Raw genomic sequence first — 15376 nt, forward strand, 5'->3', positions numbered from 1 at the left:
CTTCACTTTAAGGTAAGATTTTGTCATCTGCATAAGGTTGTTAATGAGTCTTCCTCCAATCCTGATGCCCGTTCTTCTTCATGTAGTTCATCTTCTTAGATTATTTGCTCAGCATACAGATTGAATAAGTATGGTGAAAGGATATAACCCTGATGCACACCTTTCCTGATTTTAAACCACACAGTATCCCCTTGTTCTGCTCAAACGACTGCCTTCTGTTCTATGTACAGTTTTAGCATGTGTAGAATTCAGTGTTCTGGGATTCCCATTCATCCCAATGTTATGCATAACTTGTTATGATCAACACAGTCAAATGCCTTTGCATAGTCAATACAACACAGGTAAACATCATTCTGGTATTCCCTGCTTTAAGCCAGGATCCTTCTGACATCAGCAATGATATCCCTGGTTCCATGTCTTCTGAATCCGGCTTGAATTTCTGGCAGTTCCCTGTCAATGTACTGCTGCAGCTGCTTTTGAATGATGTTCAGCAAAATTTTACTTGCGTGTGATATTAATGATATTGTTCAATAATTTCTGTATTCAGCTGGGTCACCTTTCTTTGGAATAGGCATAAATACAGATCTCTTCCAGTGGGTTGGCCAGGTAGCTGTCTTCCAAATTTCTTGGCATAGAGGAGGGAGCACTTCCAGCACTGCATCCATTTGTTGAAACATCTCAGTTGGTATTCCATCAATTCCCGGAGCCTTGGTTTTTCACCAATGCCTTCAGTATAGCTTGGACCTCTTTCTTCAGTACCATTGGTTCCTGATCATATGCTACCTCCCGAAATGGTTGAATGTCAACCAATTCTTTTTAGTATGGTTGACTCTGTGTATTCCTTCCATCTTCTTTTGATGCTTCCTGCATTGTTTAATATTTTCCCTATAGAATCCTTTAACATTGTAACTCGAGGCTTGAATTTTTTCTTCAGTTCTTTCAGCTTAAGAAATGTGGAGAATGTTCTTCTCTTTTGGTTTTCTAACTCCAGGTCTTTGCACATGTCATTATAATACTTTGTCTTCTTGAGCTGCCCTTTGAAATCTTCTGTTCAGCTCTTTTACTTCATCATTTCTTCTGTTTCCTTTAGCTACTCAGTGTTCAAGAGCAAGTTTCAGAGTCTCTTATGACATCCATTTTGGTCTTTCTTTCCTGTCTTTTTAATGACCTCTCACTTTCTTCATGTATGATGTCTTTGGTGTCATTTCACAACTCGCCTGGTCTTCGGTCATTAGTGTTCAACACATCAAATCTAGTCTTAAAATCGTCTTTAAATTCAGGTGGGATATACTCAAGGTCATACTTTGGCTCTCGTGGACTTGTTCTAATTTTCTTCAGCTTCAACTTGAACTTGCATATGAACAATTGATGGTCTGTTCTGCAGTCAGCCCCTGGCCTCGTTCTGACTGATGGTATTGAGCTTTTCCATTGTCTCTTTCCACAGATGTAGTCAGTGTGATTCCTGTGTATTCCATCCAGCGAGGGCCACGTGTATAGTCACCGTTTATGTTATTGAAAAAGGTATTTGCAATGAAGAAGTCGTTGGTCTTGCAAAATTCTACCATGCAATCTCTGGCATTATTTCTATCACCAAGTCCCTATTTTCTAACTACCAATCCTTCTTCTTTGTTTCCAACATTCACATTCCAATCACCAGTAATTATCAATGCATCCTGATTGCATGTTCAATCAATTTCAGACAGCAAAAGTTGGTAAAAATCTTCAATTTCTTCATTTCCAGCCTTAGTGGTTGGTGCGTAAATTTGAATAATAGTCGTATTAACTGATCTTCCTAGTAGGCGTATGGATATTATTCTATCACTGACAGCACTGTACTTCAGGACAGATTTTGAAATGTTTCTCTTGACAGCGAATGCAACACCTTTCCTCTTCAAGTTGTCATTCTCAGCATAGTAGACTGTATGATTGTCCGATTCAAAATGTCCAATACCAGTCCATTTCAGCTCACTATTGCCTAGAACACTGATGTTTATGCATTCTATTTCATTACTGACCATTTCCAATTTTCCTAGATTCACACTTCATACATTCCATGTTCCGATTATTAATGAATGTTTGCAGCTGTTTCTTCTCATTTTGAGTTGTGCCACATCAGCAAATGAAGGTCCTGAAAGCTTGACTCCATCCACGTCATCATGGTTGATTCTACTTTGAGGAGGCAGCTCTTCCCTAGTCGTCTTTCAAGTGCCTTCCAACATGAGGGCCTCATCTTCTAGGACTATATCAGACAATGTTCTGCTGCTATTCATAAGGTTTTCACTGGCTAATTCTTTTCTGTAGTAGACCACTGACTCCTTCTTCGTAGTCTGTCTTTGTCTGGAAGCTCAGCTGAAATCTGTCCACCATGGGTGTCCCTGCTAGTATTTGAATACCAGTGGCATAGCTTCCAGCATCACAGCAACATGCAAGTCCCCACAGTACAGCAAATTGACAGATGTGTAATATAATAGCATATTATAATATATAATAATATAATATAATAACATAATAGCATATTATATAACAATACTGCCTTAGGCTGGGTTTCCTAGAGAAGCAAAACTGGTGCAGCATACAAATATATAGAGAGATTTATATAAAGGAAATGGTTCACGTGGTTGTAGAGGCTGGAGAGTCCCAAGTTTGTGGGTCAGGCTGGAGACTTCTCCCGACTCATGTTGCCAGAGGTGCTGGTGAATCCAAGATCAGAAGGTTAGATAGGAGGCCTCTGGCTCACAGGCTGTGGATGCGGACGAATCCCAAGATCGGCAGGTAAGATGGCAGGTAAACTGCTAGCTCAAGTCCCAAGAACTGGAGGTCAGATGAACAACAGCCGGCTGCAGGATCCAGAGTGAGAAAAAGCCAGGGAGCCTTGCCAGAAAGGCCACCTATATTGGATGCAGGCCACAATCCTTTCAACTGATTGGCTGCTCACAACAGATCATATTATAGAGGTGACCACATTATATCATATCTCATTATGGAAGTGTTTACATTATTAAAAAGCTGCCAAACTACATCATACCTGCCAAACCACTCAGGATCATGGCCCGGCCAAGTTGACACACAACTTTAACCATCACTGTCCACCCCTTGTCAACTTGGCCCCTGTACAAATCTTCTTCAACCATGCATAATCTCTGAATAAAAACAATTATAAAGTCATGCTTGTGCCTAACATGATACAACTAACATGTGTACAACTGAAAATGCACTAGCCCTGTTTACATTTTATATTTTATAAGATGCACATATATTTGATGCACATATACAAGGAAGAAATATTCATAACAATTACAATCCTTGTTTCTGCAACTGGTCACATGGTTGTAACTGGTATTTAGAACTATCTTCTTCCACCACCCATTCTATATTCCCTTTGCCCTCAGCAAACACCTCAGCTGGTCATGGTTCTTTGCCTGGTGGGGTGACCCAAACCTTCATTCCTGAAGGGTCTGGGCCGTTAACAGTCATGTCGGAGTTAGGTTGCTGTAGTTTTCCATTGACTTTAATCACAGGGCATGGTAGTACTAAGAGACGCCCTAAGGGATCGCCTGCATTCCAGACATACTCTTCTTTACCTCCATTATGTAATATCAATCTGATTTCCTCTTGGTAATCAGGATGAATCACACCAGCCAATATGGCAACTCCCTTCTTTGCCTATTGATCCAAAGGCATAAGGAGCCCAAAGTAGCCAGTTGGCATTCTTGACTTCCAATTCAGTGGAATCAGTGATGGGTCTCCAGGTAGGAGCATTCCTCCCTTTGAAACTAAGATCTCTAGACATGCATAGCATAGGGTTGTGGGGACAGGAAGCAAAAAATTTGCAAGTGGGTCACTAGGGGTAATAGTGAGTGATGCCACTCCCATCTCCACTCCTTGATTCCTGGACCCATGAATCCTGGCTATGGGAGAAACAGCAGCATATATTGGACGCTGGTTTAGAGTATATACAGCCTCCTGGAGAACACTGCCCTAACCCTGCAAGGTATTGCCAGCTAACTGGCACTGTAATTGTCTTTAGAAGGCCATTCCATTGTTCTATCAAGCCAGCTGCTTCAGGACGATGGAGAACACGGTAAGACCAGTGAATTCCGTGGGCATGGGCCCACTGCCGCACTTCATTTGCTGTGAAGTGAGTCCCTTGATACAAGGCGATGCTGTGTGGGATACCATGATGGTGGATAAGGCATTCTGTAAGTCCATGGATGGTAGTTTTGGCAGAAGCATTGTGTGCAAGGAAGGCAAATCCGTATCCGGAGTGTCTATTCCAGTAAGAACAAAACACTGCCCTTTCCATGATGGAAGTGGTCCAATGTAATCAACCTGTCACCAGGTTGCTGGCTGATCACCTCAAGGATTGGTGCCATATTAAGAACTCAGTGCTAGTCTCTGCTGCTGGCAGATTGGGCACTCAGCAGTGGCTGTAGTCAAACTGGCATTGGCAAGTGGAAGTCCATGTTGCTGAGCCCATGCATAACCTCCATCCCTGCCACCATGGCCACTTGGTTCATGAGCCCATTTAGCAATGACAGGAGTGGCTGGGGAAAGAGGATGACTGGTTTCCAGAGAACATGTCATCCTATCCACTTGACTGTTAAAATCCCCTTCTGTTGAGGTTACCCTTTGGTGCACATTCACATGAGACACAAATATCTTTGTTTCTTCTTCTTTGGCCCATTTAGAGAGGTCTATCCACATACCTCTTCCCCATACCTCCTTGTCTCCAATTTTTCAATCATGTTCCTTCCAAGTCCCTGGCCATCCAGCCAAACCATTGGCCACAGCCCATGAATCACTATACAATCACACATCGGCCATTTCTCCTTCCAGGCAAAGTGAACAACCAGGTGCACTGCTTGAAGTTCTGTCCATTGGGAGGATTTCCTTTCACTACTGTCCTTCAGGGAGGTCCCAGAAAGGGGCTGTAGTGCTGCCGCTGTCCACTTTCAAGTGATACCTGTGTATCACATAGAATCATCTGTAAACCAGGCATGAGTTTTCTTTTCCTCAGTCAACTGATCATAAAGAACTCCCCATGAGGCCATAGGTGCAGACTGGGAGATGGAAGGTAATGTCACAGAAGTGGAAATCATTGGCATTTGAGCCACTTCTTTGCAAATTACTTGTGCCTTCAGGTCCTGCTCAGGCCCGATCTCATATATATGACTTCCACTTAATGATGGAGTGTTGCTGTGCACATCCAACTTTATGGCTCTGTGGGTCAGAAACACCCATTTCATGATGGCAGCTCAGTCTGCATGGTTACTTGGTGGCCCACGGTTAAGCATTCAGTCTCTACTAAGGCCCAGCAACAAGCCAAAAGCTGTTCCTCAAAAAGAGAGTAGTTGTCTGCAGAGGATGGCAGGGCTTTACTCCAAAATCCTAAGGGTCTGTACTGTGATTCACCAATAGGGGCCTGCCAAAGACCCCAAACAGCATTTCTATCTACCACTGACACTTCAGGCACCATTGGATCAGCTGGAACATATGGCCCAAGAGGCATAGCCACTTGCATGGCAGCCTGAACCTGTTGCAGGGCCTTCTTGGGATCTGGACCCCACTCAAAACCAGCAGTTTTTCGAGTCACTTGATAAATAGGTCAGAGTAGCACACCCAAACAAGGGATATGTTGCCTCCAAAATCCAAAGAGGCCTACTAGGCATTGTGCCTCCTTTTTGGTTGTGGAGGGGCCAGATACAACAACTTATCCTTCACTTTAAAAGTAATATCTCAACATGCCCCACACCACTGGGCCCCTAGAAATTTCACTGAGGTGGAAGGTGCCTGAATTTTTGTCAGATTTATCTCCCACCCTCTAGCATGCAAATGTCTTACCAATGAGTCCAGAGTCATTGACACTTTTTTCTTACTATATTTAATCATCATGTCATCAATGCAATGGACCAGTGTGACGTCTTATGGAAGCAAAAGGTGATCAAGGTCCCTGAGGACTAAATTATTACACAGGGCTGGAGAGTTGATATAGCTCTGAGGTAGGACACTGAAGTTGTATTGTTGGGCTTGCCAGCTGAAGGAAAACTGCTTCTGGTGGTCCTTTGAAGAAGGTATGGGGAAAAAGGCATTAGCCAGATCAATAGCTACATAGCAGTTACCAAGAGATGTATTAATTTGCTCCAGCAATGAAACCACATCTGGAACTCCAACTGCAATTGGGGTCACCATCTGATTATTGTTTTCAATAATCCACTATCATTCTCCAAGATCCATCTGTTTTTGCACAGGCCAAATAGGCGAGTTGAATGGGGATATGGTAGGAATCACCACGCTTGCATCGTTCAAGTCCTTGATGGTAGCAGTAGTCTCTGAAATCCCTCCAGGAATGCAGTATTACTTTTGGTTTACTATTTTCCTAGGTAGTTCTAATGGTTTCCACTTGGCTTTTCCTACCACAATAGCCCTTACCCCACTCTTGATACCAAGTGTCTTAGGGTGGGTTCTCTAGAGAAGCAAAACCAGTGCAGCATATAAATATACAGAGAGATTTATACAAAGAAAATGGTTCATGTGGTTGTAGGGACTGGAGAGACCCAAGTTCATGGGTCAGGCTGGAGGCTTCTCCTGACTCATGTAGCCACAGGTGCTGGTGAATCCAAGATCAGAAGGTCAGATAGGAGGCCTCTGGCTCACAATTTGTGGAGGTTGACAAATCCCAAGATTGGCAGGTAAGATGGCAGGTAAGCTGCTAGCTCAAGTCCCAAGAATGAAAGATAAGATGAACAAGAGCCAGCTGCAGGATCCAGACTGAGCAAAAGCTAGTGAGCTGTGCCAGAAAGTCCACCTATATTGGATGCAGCCCACAACCTCAAGGAAATTTCCTTTCAACTGATTGGCTGCTCACAAGAGATATCATCATGGAGGTGATCACATTGTATTAGATCTCCTTATGGAGGCAACTACATCATTAAAAACCTGCCAAACTACATAACTGCCAAACCACTGAGGATCATGGCCCAGCCAGGTTGACACATAACTATAACCATCACAAATACTATGTATTATTATATTATATAATTACAGATTACTAATAGTAATTACATTATATTGTCTATTATTTATCATATAGTTGCTATACTATATGGTATTAATAATAGTAGTATCTTCCTACTTACTGTACTGTGGCATGTGCACCAGGTACCATACTAAGTGCTTTACAAGGATTTTCTTACTTCTCACATCAACCCCAGGATGTGCTGTCATTAGCCCTTTCCTTAGATGAGAGAACTTGAGGCACAGAGAGATGAAGCGACCTGCCCTAGGTGGTCCAGCTAGGCCCTTAGGGGGGCACTATTTGAGCCTAGGCAGTCCAACCTCAGGGGTATTAGCCTCTCCATCACAAGCACAGGTTTGGAGACCTTAAGACTGATCCCAGGTGGCTCAGTTACCTGTGCTTTGAGACAACTAGAAAAATCTATGCGAGGTTTGTAAGAACGTCATTTTTACATGGGCTGTATTTCTTTAATTGTAAACAACATACAGACTTTTTATGGTCAGTGTTCTGATTTTTACATTTTCTTTGGGGTCACAAATTTAAAAAAAAAAAAAAAATACCAGCTCAGCTGTAATTGGAGACTGAGAATAAAACACAACCCTGGAAATTGCTTTTCTCAGCAATGTGGTTGTCATTTCAAAGCAGGTGCTTTACACGGAAAGGGTATTTATGGAAAATCATATTTACAGAATCTCTGGGCTGAGCTCATTGATCGTCAAACTTCTGAAAAGGGCCTCTCGGGCACATCTGAAGACTCTGAGGCACTGACTGAGGGACCATAACACGGCACCTCCAGGGGCCTTTCTCAGAAACTACAGGTGGCTTGGAGAAAGCCCCACTAAGGTGACAGGAACCACTTGGGGTTTAAGGGCAGTGGGGTCAGTGTTGCTGAGAGGGCCAGTGTGGCTATTGATTGAAGGGCTTTGGCAGCCACTAGCCAAAATCCTGGCTCTGCCACACCCTTCCTGAGCCTCAGTTCCCTCTTCCATGAAATAGGCTGCATCCATTTTCTGGGCCAACTGTAACAAAGTACCACAAACTACCCCATTGTCGTCAGTCAATTCTGACTTAGCAACCCTACAGGAGAGAGTAGAACCGCCCCATAGGGTTTCCAAGGCTGTGATCTTTACAGAAGCAGACTGCCTGCCACGTCTTTCTCCCGCTGAGTGGCTGGTGGGTTATAACTGTTGACCTTTCAGTTAGCAGCCGAGCACTAAACCACTGTACCATCAGGGCTCCTTTTTCACAAACTAGGTGGCTTAAAACAACAGAAATGTATTGTCTCACAGGTTTAGCCTGCAGGAGAGATGGCTCGTGGAGGACATGAGGGCTGTCTCTCTAATTTCAGGGGCTCTCTGCAGCAGAAAATAGTCTTCCTACATGAAACTTCAGAAACTAGAACAAAGGCAGTTACATGAAGAAAGAGTTGGGTTCAAGGTAAAGAAGTTCTTCTCAATTGGCATAACACAGTTTATAAAGAAAATGTTCTACGTTCTACCTTGGTGAGTAACATCTGGAGTCTTAAAAGCCTGTGAGCAGCCATCTAAGATATTCCAATGGTCTCACCCCTTTGGCAGCAAGGGAGAATGAAGAAAACAAGAAACAAAGAAAAGATTAGTCCAAAGGACTAATGGACCACAACTACCACGGCCTCCACCAGACTGAGCCCAGTACAACTAGATGGTGCCCGGCTACCACCACTGACTGCTCTGACAGGGATCACAACAGAGGGTCCCAGACAGAGCTGGAGAAAAATGTAGAACAAAATTCTAACTCACAAAAAAATACCAGACTTACTGGCCTGACAGAGACTGGAGAAACCCCTAGAATATGGCCCCTGGACACCCTTTTAGCTCAGTAATGAAGTCACTCCCAAGGTTCACCATTCAGCCAAAGATTAGACAGGCCCATAAAACAAAACGAGACTAATGGCACACAACAGTCCAGGGACAAGGACTAGAAGGCAGGAAGGGACACGAAAGCTGGTAATAGGGAACCCAAGGTTGAGAAGGGACAGTGTTGACATGTCGTGGGGTTGTTAACCATTGTCATAAAACAATACGTATATTAAAAAAAAAAAAAAAGATAAAGAAGTTCTTTCCAAGGCAGGTGGAATAGCCTCCTCTGTGAGGTAGTGAGTTTCCTGTCAGAGCAAAGGGGTTGATGGCTGGTCAGGGACTTTATAGAGAGATTCAAGTATCCACTGATTAGATGAAACTAACTTGCCAGCCCTGAACTCCCATGAGAGTTAATTCTTGACCTAGTGACTGTTACCATTCCGAACAAGTCTCTACTTTTACCACGTCAAAGAAGTCTCAGTCACACGCAGAATCTTGTATAATCAGTTGAACTTTTAAACTTGTATTGTAAATACCCTCTATCTGTCCTGCTTCTGCTTAGCAGGCTATAAATTCCTCAGACAGAAATGTGTTTGTAGATCGCCTGTCTTTAAGCAAACACAGTACATAAAAGTCTGGATTTGTAGTTTTTACTAAAAAAAAAAAAAAAGGAATTAAAAAAAATCTGCCATGAAAGTCCTTTAAAGAGTAATTTTTCCTAGAACACTTAAAATATAATGTCAGGATCATATACGATTTTTTCTGAAATGTTTATTATGCGCTAGGGTCAGGAAACCATTATACTGAGGAGGTCCACAGAGAGGAAGAAATTAATGTGGACAATCTGCAAATTAAAAGCCACAATTGTCTGCAGCATTTGTTAAAGTAAGCATACCGTTGGCTTTAAGCAGCCCATAACAGCAGCATGCAGCAGGGAATGAAATATTTTTTTAAAGTTAATTAACGAAGACTATCCCATTTAGTTCAATAAATATTATAAATTAAAAATCTTGAGTTCCCTATTTGAACATTTAATTAGAGACAGAAAAAGGAAGAGAGAAAAGCAGAGGAAAGAGAAATACCAAAAGTGTAGAAAAAAAGAGAAGACAGGTAGAAAACTTCAGAAAGATGCAGAAGCTGTCTAATCCTATAAAGTCAGGACTTTGGACAATTGGCTGATTATGAGTTTAAGAAGTCAGTAAATACAGGGAGTCATCATAAATTCATGCATATTTTATGTATTTTATTTGACCTAATACATATACGCATACATTCTTTAAGTACCAAAACACACACACGCACACCCCCAAAATCCCATTGCCATGAAGACAATTCTGACTCATGACGACCCCATGTGTTATAGGGTAGAACCACTCCATAGAATTTTCTTGGCTGTATTCTTTACAGAAGCAAATTGCCATACCTTTCTTCTGCAGTGCCTCTGGGTGGTTCAAACCAACAACCTTTAGGCTACGAGTCTAGCGGAAACTATTTACACTTCTTTGAGTGCAGGCCTGCAGAAGTAGCCCTGAATCTTTCTTCTCACATAGACCACACCTATAACCCTTGTGTTAAAATTCTCCATTCTTTGAGGTGGCTGGAGAACCTAAAGACACTTTCAAAGTAACCTTTGTGCAAAATCATTCCAGGGTTGACAACCTGGCTGTGCATCTCTGGTTTCCCAGTTCCCTGTTCCACACCCCCACCCTGCATTCCTGCGTCTGGAATCACAGACCTTGTATAACTTGGAAAACAAAAATATAAAGAGCTTCAGTTGGGTTCAGCCTTCTGGGAATAAAAAATATGGGAATGGCCTCGACTACAGAGACTCGTAATCCAAGGTTCTCAGTCTGCAAATACGTCCCAGAAAATATGCTGCCACTTCTGAGTTTGAGGGATTTAAAACATTAACAGTCCCTGCATTTGTTAGGACTCAGCTGTTGCAGAGAAGGAGAAATCACACCAGCTTAAGGCAACAGTTAAAATAAAAATTAAAAAAAAACTAAATTAATGGAAATGGAACCACCAGAACGGAAATAATGAGAATGTTCACATATTGTGGAGAATGTAACCAATGTCACTGAACAATTTGTGTAGAAACTGTTGAATGGGAACCTAAACTGGTCTGAAAACCTTCACTGAAAACACAATAAAAAAAAAAAAAAAAAGGGAATTTCCTGGCCCATGTAACCACCACATAGAAAGTAGAGCTACAACCAGACCTAGGGACCCAAACATCATTATCTTCCTCCTTTCTCTCTCTCTGTCTCTTCCACCTCTCAGTTATATTTCTCTGCATGTTGACAACTCTATTGCAGAGAACTCTGAACATACATCAACCCTACTTAGTGACCGAGGGAAGAGAGAACATCTCTCTCCCAGCCACCGTATAAAATCTCAGGGAAGAATTCTGATTGACCCTGCTTGGATGACATATCCATCCCTTCAACCAATCACTGTAGCCAAGGAACAGGCTACTGTGATTGGCCAGGCCTGGGTCATGTGCCCACGTTTGCAGGCAGGGGTGTGTGGGGTTCAGATTAGCAGCTTGAACAGAGCTCTTGGAAGGGCGGGGGAGAGGAATAGTTCCCTGAATGAAGGCGTATTGATACTATTGATGTTCCATCCATATGCCTTAGGATTTACTTTGTCAGTTGCAGGATCTGCAGCTCTGTGCCTGAGTGCTTTTTCCTAAATCCACAGAAGGGTGCTCTGCCCAAGTGTCCAGCAGGCTGCAAGTGCTGGTGAGTTAACACCTTCCAGCAGCTGGCAGACAATACCTAAGAGGAAATGCTGCATAAATACACCAACTCCCCCACCCCTTGGATGTGATAATTCTAAAGTGTGTGTGTTTCCAACAGTTTGAGTTCCAGGGACTTTGGGGCTGATCAAGGAAAGAGATATGACCGTGAGATAGCAGTGTTGCACAAGCTATTTACTGGGACCAGGGCAATGACAGCAGCATGCAGGGGATGGTCCCCCATAGCTGGAGGTCTGCCAGAGGCCAGTGGTGCAGGGAGCCACCAGAAGGGGAAGAGAAGAAAGGGGGGCTTACATGATGTCCTCCTGCAGCAGGATGGGGAGTCTCTGTGTCAGAGAGCATCCTAGGGTCCTTACAACCACAGGGTTTTATCTTATTTAGGGCTACCAGATGTTGGGTGCAGTTTCCCAGCGTATGCAAAGCAGGCAGGTTCTAAGTAGCTAAAAATCTGCTTATATGGCCTATTGTAAACTGGATGTGTACAGTGTTGAGTTGGGTGCCAGCGGGCTTTTTTGGATAACGGGTCTCAGGTTGACCTGAAGAAGTAAACAACTGGGGCCAATACACACAAGCCATCTCTGGCTCATTTATATTACAGTTGGATAAAGCTTCAGTCACCTTGGGTGGCTGGTTTGATATGTGCTTTTTAGGATTGGCCTGATGCAATATGTTGTTTGATTTCTTGACTGCTGCTTCCATGGACATTGATTGTTGATTCAAGCGGAATGAATAGCACCATAAAATTATCCCGTCTACCTTGAGGCAACTGGGATAGGCCTTTATACCCTGATACTGGTCATTCATTGGCTACAGACTGTCAAGGGATGGAGCCTGAAACCTTCCAGGCACTTCTGGGGGAGGAGGCCATTCTCCAAAGAAGGGGCTCTGTGAGCCATTCGCAGCCGATATCACAGCTGAGAGGCGTGCATCAGCCAGTAGACAGGACCTGGACAAGTTTTTGACATTATCTTCCACCAGAGGGTTGCAGGCTATAGAAAAAAGGAGCCAGAAAGTCACTGAAACTTTTGAACCAGACAACAAATGTATATTGAGTGTGACAAGGAGTCAGGATGCATGAGCTTCACCTTCACAAAGTTCATGATCTACTTGCGGGATTTAAAATACAGATAATTCAGTAACCCTGTGTTAATGCTGGCTAAGAGCTGCAGGTTTCTGCCCTCATTCCCCACTGTCCCCTACAAGCTTCGCCCCACCCCCAGTTCAAGCCAGACCTCTTGCTGGACCCCGTCTCTGCTTCACCACCCCCCAGGCCTTCAATTGCGCTACTCCCTCTGCCTGGGACCCCCTTTCCTCTCTTATTTGCCTCATGAGCTCCTACTTGGCCTTTAAAACATGGTTCATTCTGTGTGGGGGGATGAAATAGTTTTGGAAACAGATGGTGAATGTAATTAATGTCAATGAACTGTACACTTAAAAATGGTTAAAATGGCAAATTTTATGTTATACATATTTTACCACAATACACTTTAAAAAGCAAAAAACAGAAAATTCTGTACAAAGACCACAAACAAACAAAACAAAAAAACCTAGGGGCTAGGACACGCAGTTCAAAGGGTCTGGCAGTGTGAAGCCAGACTCCTCTGGGACCCTGTGTCCCTCCCTCCCCTGGGAGGGCCAGTTTCTCCCCTTCCCCTTATCTCATTGTATTGCGACTGTGGGTTCACGTGTCTCTCTCCCACTTCAGCACAGGGACAGAGTTCCACTCAGCCCGGTTTGACCAGGATGGTTTGCTCAGCCCTAGTAAAAGTCTGTTTTTCTTAAAAGGAGAGGAAAAGGATTTGAGACTCCAGGAGCACTGCTGAGAGCACCGATAGGCCCCAATCCAGGAGACAGCAAAGCGTGAGGTCAGTGGAGGACCAGCTGCCCAGCTGACAAGGTACTGACCAGCTGCTTCTATTTCCCAGAAGGGGCAGCTAGGCCTGGTGTCTGAACTCGAACTCTGCTGACAGCATCTAAGGGGTCCCAGCACCCAGGACTGTGTGGGGCAGGCAAACAGTAGGGGAATGCATGAGGTGATGTTGACCAAGGTGACTGTGACTTCTGGGAGGATGCATCTGATAGTGCTGCCTGGGCTCTGTTCTGAGAATTCTGTAGGTTCCTCTGGGCTCAGTAAGAACGTGTGCTATGATCAACTAGCAGTGTCTGCCATAAGCATGGGATGGGCAGTGGTGGCACATTTATTATGTGTTTACCTTTCTAGGTATCAGGTAGCTGGGAAGAGAGAGCTGGGCAGGTTAACAGTAATAATAGATGCTAACACAGCATGTAGAAGGCATTGCATTAAATGTTTTTCCTGCTCTATCTCATTTACTTTTCAAAACAACCCTAGGAGGTAAGTGCTATTATTGTCCCTCCTCTAGAAGGTCAGCTCCATGAGGGCCAGGATTTTCTGTGTTGTTTACTGTTATGTCCCCAGCTGCCAAAACAGTACCTAGCACATGGCAGGCACTCAGTAAGTAGCTGTTGAATGGATTAATTCCCACTTTGAAGATGAAGAAACTGAGGCTCAGAGAGATAAGTAACTTGCCCAAAGTCATGCAGCTAGAAAATACTTCCCCAGGGCAGTGTGTCTCATAGAACTTTGTTTGAGGATGGAAATGGTCTATAATCTGAGCTGACCAACATGGCAGCCATGTGGCTGTTGAGGACTGGAAATGTGGCTACTGCAATTTTTAATTTTACGTAAGCTTAACTAATTAAAAGTTAAACTGAAATAGCCACAAGTGGCTGGTGACTACCATATTGCACAAAAATAGCCACAAGTAGCTGGTGGCTACCATATTGCACAGCGCAGCTCCAGAGCCTGAGTATTTGGCCACTACCCTAGTCTGATGCTAAGTCCCGGGACTCAGAAAAAACCCAGGAAAGGTTCTCCACAGACTCACACAAACATACTGAGACTTCAAGTGATCCTTCCACTAGGGAGAGCAGGGGTGTAACCAATGAATGGATCTACCAGATATGCCATTTGTGTTCTTCTAGCCACAACAATTCTAAGAGGCTTTTATCGGCCTTGTGCAGTTTTACCTTTGAGAGACACAAAGATTCCAGAGAAGAAATCTCTTGTTCAGGGTAAACTTCTGGGCTTAGACATTTGAAATCCCAAGACCCTGAGCCACCTCATTGTCAGAGAAGCACACAGTATGCTATAGAGAAGTCAGTATGTGGGCACTGCAAGCCTAGTTAGGGACTAGCAATTACAGTTTGCGGAGTCATTCTGACCCGCTACTCCAGGTAAAGCCATGCTGTACAGGGGCCTCCTACCTGACACCTGTCTCCCCTCCCTCCTTTTCTGTACCTCTGTCCAGGGGACTGGCATCTTCATTTCCCTCCAGTCAAACATGATCTTGAGAAAGTAAGGTATAAACGACTAACGAAAAAACGACATTGCCAAAAGATTTATATTTTAACAGGAATCAAAGGTTTACATCAAAGAACACCTCTCTAATGGTAGAATGTAAGGCAGTATCAGCAAAGGCTAACATTTATAGGTCCCTGGGTGGCACAAACAGTTTGCAATCAGCTGCTAACTGAAAGGCTGGCAGTTCGAACCCACTCGGTGGCTCGATGAAAGGGAGGCCTGGCGATCTGCTTCTGTGAAGATACAGCCAAGAAAATCCTATGAAGCCCAGTTTTACTCTGTAACACATGGGTCGCCATGAGTCAGAATCAACTTGACGGCTATAGGTTTGCTTTTTTTAACTTTTATTAAGCACTTACTATATACCAGGCACTGCTTGG

The sequence above is a fragment of the Trichechus manatus genome, unplaced genomic scaffold (genome assembly GCF_000243295.1).
Source record: "Trichechus manatus latirostris isolate Lorelei unplaced genomic scaffold, TriManLat1.0 scaffold00053, whole genome shotgun sequence".
NCBI lineage: Eukaryota > Metazoa > Chordata > Mammalia > Sirenia > Trichechidae > Trichechus > Trichechus manatus.